We start from the raw sequence: 5,361 nt of genomic DNA on the forward strand, positions 1-5,361 counted from the left end.
GTCGTAAAACGAACGGTTATCTTTGCAAAACGAACAATACATAAAAATAAGACAAACTACTTTTAAAATACACAGTAAATGATTTTATTTTGCAAAGAAATGTCAAGATAATCAAAATAAGCGGTTTCTCGCCATATATACACATACTGAAATCAAGGTACGCATGATGAACAGACAAAAACCGAACGAATGGACTCGTAAGCAGTCGTCGGGAGGCGAACCATGACGTTTTACGCCCCAGATTTTTGTGATGTACGTAGACCTACAAAAAATTCGAAATCCTTCGCAATTATGGCGGATCAGAGGATGGTCAGAGCGACCATGGTCTGCTATTTTTATATGCGAATAAAGAGATATTGAGTGACCCCCTACTATTCTTGATAGTGGTATTGATTAAGAAGAACGAAAGCTTAAAAATTATGAATTGAACCAATATAGCAGATTTCAATCAGAAAAGCTCACATTAACTTTCACTTCGGGTGAACTAAAACCTCTTGATGTTCGATGTACTGTATCATTTGGAATATATTTATTCCAAATCATTTAATGATGGTCCAATGTTTTCATAATCCCCGCTGAATCAGCATTATCCATTCAACCGTGCGAATGAATAACAGCATGTTAATTAAGAATTAAGATATCATTATAACAGCATGTTAATTAAGAATTAAGATATCATTATAACAGCATGTTAATTAAGAATTAAGATATCATTTTTCGGGTCATGCCATGAAATGCGTACGTGATCAAATCCTATAACGCCCGAATATATGTTATGATACAAGAATATCTAGTACCCAAGTACTTTTGCAGCGGTAATAGTAATCATACGCAAGAAAGGCTGATCACATGACCGACCTCATATCATAAAAAATTGAATATCAATTTAGTTAGAATTGTTATATAAGGAAACACATTGGCAAATATCAACAAAGGAAGCAATGTTCTTTTCAGAAATAAATAACTCGCACAGTTCGGAAGAAACATCGAGTTTTTGACGATGTAAAATGTTCCGAATTTAAGTTTTACGACCTTTACTTCAAAATAACGCAACTTGAAATATGGGCAATTGTTTTTAGAATGATTACCGTGTCGTATCTGTCAAGAGTGGTGTTTCTTTTTTGAAAAAAAAAATTCTGCGTATATATTATTTCAACACTTATTTCATTTCTTTAGTATATGTTTTTTTGTTTTTCTAGTCATTGTACATATATTCTGATTTTGTACTGTTGGTGTCAAGAAGATTGAATGTTTGTTTCTTAGAATGGCATATTCAAATATTTTGTTGTGCGAAAGGGTTTTTAGAATTTTCATGGTAATTGTCAAGATAAAATCCTTTTTTATCCTAGATAAGAAAGACATCATAAAAATGTATCATGAAATGACATCAATAATTACATGTATTGCCTTCATTAATTTCTAATAAAGTGTCAATGTAGTAATTCTAAACATCGGATTGGAAATTAAAGAAAAACGAATATATACGTACATGTAGTGTTGAAAATTATGATTTGACATGTCATGAACATATTCAATTACTGAACGAATTTATCCTTCGTTAATCTTTCTGCGCAAACAATAAGTATATTTAACCTAACTGTGTGTTTCTCTTGACAATTCAGCGGATAAATAAAATATATGCATGCTTGGTGACAAGGGGGCAATTTCGAGGTGTTGTTTTATGCACAGTTCATTTTGTCGCCGAAAGCTGCATATATTTGCATAATTTTGAAGAAACGTTTCAAAATAGAAATGCATAAATTTATCATTAACAAAGCGCCATCAAAATCTATAAAATCGAAATGCAATCGATCATCAGTTCTTTTTAAATATATCATGCAATGTAACACGTAAAGTGCAGAATCAATCACATCAGAAGTTGATATATGAAACACTGAAAGGTCAAGGTGCAACAAACAAGTTCCCTACATGTGAGCCAAATCAAAAATCATTCGTCTTATGGGAACATTCCGTTTACATAATTAGTTTCGTCATGCCACTGGCACTCGCCTGATATCTATTGTTTACGATTATTTTACCTTTGCGATAACGTTCCAGAAAATTGCATCATTTCGCAAAATAAAGGTTATATAGCGCAAGGTTGTCACAACTCATAAACCGTGTCATCGGCAGATTCAGGGTTTTGTAAAGGGAGACTACCAAGGAGAAAACTAGTGTCAAAGGTACGGTCTCTATTGGAATTTAAGGGGAAACTTATGATTTAAATGAAGTATAGCTTGGTAGCATTAATTAATGATAAGGGAAAAAATCAAATTATTCCCGCATTTTTCATCAACTGTTACATGTATAAAATTTTAATTTCCGATGTTGTTGCTTTTGATATCTCTACAAATTGTATTCATGACCATTTCTGCATGAATGTGTTGCAGTTGTAAACAGTGTGCGTATGAATACAGTAAGCCCATTTTAACGATTGGAAATCCGATAGAAATGAAAGAAGAATGTAAATATAAAATTAAAAGATAAACTTCAATTCTGAAAATACATGAGGATATGATATATAAAAGAGATAAACTTCATTTTTGAAAACACATGAGGATATGAACAGCGATGCTTCACGCCGGCCCACTTGTTATAAAGCGTCAACGCGCTTCATGAAGTGTGTCGGTGTTGTAGAGTGAGCCTTCCCCCATAATGAGACTTCTCCCCGGAAGCCTAGCTCTAGAGTGAGACTTCCCCCGGAAGCCTGGCTCTAGAGTGAGCCTTCCCCCATAATGAGACTTCCCCCCGGAAGTCTGGCTCTAGAGTGAGACTTCCCCCAGAAGCCTGGCTCTAGAGTGAGCCTTCCTCCATAATGAGACTTCCACCCGGAAGCCTGGCTCTAGAGTGAGACTTCCCCCGGAAGCCCGAAAGCCAGGTTTTAGAGTTAGACTTCCCCCGGAAGCCTGGCTCTAGAGTGAGCCTTCCCCCATAATGAGCCTTCCCCCGGAAGCCTGGCTCTAGAGTGAGCCTTCCCCCATAATGAGACTTCCCCCCGGAAGCCTGGCTATAGAGTGAGACTTCCCCCGGAAACCTGGCTCTAGAGTGAGCCTTCCCCCATAATGAGACTTCCCCCCGGAAGCCTGGCTCTAGAGTGAGACTTCCCCCGGAAGCCTGGCTCTAGAGTGAGCCTTCCCCCATAATGAGACTTCCCCCCGGAAGCCTGGCTCTAGAGTGAGACTTCCCCCGGAAGCCTGGCTCTAGAGTGAGACTTCCCCCGGAAGCCTGGCTCTAGAGTGAGCCTTCCCCCATAATGAGACCCCCCCCCCCCGGAAGCCTGACTCTAGAGTGAGGAATTAAACACATTGGAATTGATATGTCATTTTGTTTGACCCATAGACCTGAACTTTGACCCACACAATACCTATGCCTTGGTTAGTTCTAGAAGTTTGAAAATGAAATGAGGAAATTTCGAATTTATGTTTCTTCTCATCTGCGTACAAATACCGGTTATGCTTTAAAATCTGTACAACTTCAGGTAGGTAGGTAGGTATAGGTAGGTAGGTAAGTAATTCGCTGTTCTATAAACTAAGATTTATTTCATAGTTTGCGCGGGAAGGCTCACTCTAGAGCCAGACTCCAGGGGAAAGTCTCACTATGAGGGGAAGTCTGGCTCTATAACACCAGCGTGAAGCTTCACATTTCATATCCTCATGTATTCTCAAAACTTAAATTTATTTCTTTAATTGTCATTACCTGTAATACAGTCGACAGTAGATGCTTCCTATATCTTGATACATTCATGCAATGTAAGTAATAGTCATTTTTTACTTTATTTAAAATGTGCACATGAATTATGCTTTGATTTTTTGAATACGTGTGCATGTTCTCAACAAACTTGAGGTATTTTAAAATTCTGTTCAATAGACCATTGATTCCCGTTTTTATTAAAATCTTTTACAGTGTCAGATTGAAACAGACAGGGCTCGAACCGCTGACCTGCTGATTACGGACATTATTTTGACTTAACACTATACCTGGCCTCCAGTGGTGATAAACATTTGATGTAGACGCCTGCCCCTGGGTCAGCCATGCCACGCCAGTCGAATGCATGTACGCTAACAGATTTTGATGTCTGTCACCAGGAAGGTAAATTCGTTAATTGTTTTAGCACGCTTTTCAGTTTTAATTGTTTAAAAACCCTTTTTTATAAAATTAAATGTTGACAGGTAAATGAAACTTTCACCATAAATAAATTTCTTGATTACCAAATAGCGCTGGATTATGCACTTGCATATGTAATAAAGATAAACTCGGGATTGACAACAAAAAGTATTTCGCCGACTGGAAGTAAAATTAATTAAAGAAATAAGAAATGAATAAAAATATTAAATTGCTTAAAATGCTCCACATTATCTAGCTGCTAAACCTCCTTACATTTGTAGCTTGGAGAATGAAAGGTGAAGATAACGAACATTGATCAATCTCATAGCTCCTATAAGCAATACAAAATAGAGAGTTGGGCAAACACGGACCCCTGGATATACCAGAGGTGGGATCAGGTGCCTAAGAGGAGTAAGCATCCCCTGTCGACCAGTCACACCCGCCGTGAGCCCTATATCTCGATCAGGTAAACGGAGTTATCTGTAGTCAAAATTACTGTTCCAAGATTGGCCTAACAATCGGTATGAAACACGTCAGACAGCATTTGACCCAATGATAGGTTGTATTGGCAAACTAGATCGTTATAACGACCATAGAATATGAGAAATGCTGGCTTTAAACGAGACTGTTGAAATTCCTGCACCATCGACTTGTTTGTCAGTAGACTGCTTCGATTTAAAAACTGACTATACGCAGAACAAGCTCTTGCGTATCGAATCAGTTGAGATATAAACACCATATGCAGGTGATAATGGAATATTGCTACATAAATATGGGAAGTTTACGATGGAGAAGTTGAATTCATCCCGTTTATCATAAAGTTGAGTTGTTAGTTTGCCGTTAATATCTACTAAACGGAATAAATTGTCATTATTTTATCTATCGATGCGATCTACATTATAACTATTATTTCAAATTTCATAATGGCTATAATCTATATTTGCTCGAACATTTTTTTTTCTAGAGAAGAAAAGAACAGTTTTTTGTTGCCATCTATCTTTGTCTTTCGGAACCAAAGCTAATAAAGTTTGCATATTTATGTAGAATAGAAAGGCTTAACTTCTTCAGCACACGTACAGTTTGGTAGTAAGCGCTCAACGTGTTCCTCATAAAGTTGGTAATGAAATAAAATATTTCTTAAAGGTGAGGGAAGTGCCGAAGACGGGTAAGTAAAGACAGACAGCCATCACCAAGGGTCTCCAGTAAAGTAAATCGTTTATCATAGTGGCATGTGCAGTTTGCATAATACATAATCTT

At 37.3% G+C, this 5,361-nt stretch overlaps 1 long non-coding RNA gene across 1 annotated transcript; it reads left to right on the forward strand.

The window, feature by feature from the left end:
* The first annotated feature begins 2,095 nt into the window (after positions 1 to 2,095).
* On the forward strand, positions 2,096 to 5,147 carry LOC125646690 (uncharacterized). Its single transcript, XR_007359798.2, has 3 exons — positions 2,096 to 2,183; positions 3,904 to 4,089; positions 5,069 to 5,147. It is a non-coding gene; the product is annotated as an uncharacterized LOC125646690 (long non-coding RNA).
* The last annotated feature ends 214 nt before the right edge of the window (positions 5,148 to 5,361 follow it).

Source organism: Ostrea edulis, chromosome 6, assembly GCF_947568905.1.
Source record: "Ostrea edulis chromosome 6, xbOstEdul1.1, whole genome shotgun sequence".
In the NCBI taxonomy this organism is placed as follows: Eukaryota; Metazoa; Mollusca; class Bivalvia; order Ostreida; family Ostreidae; genus Ostrea; species Ostrea edulis.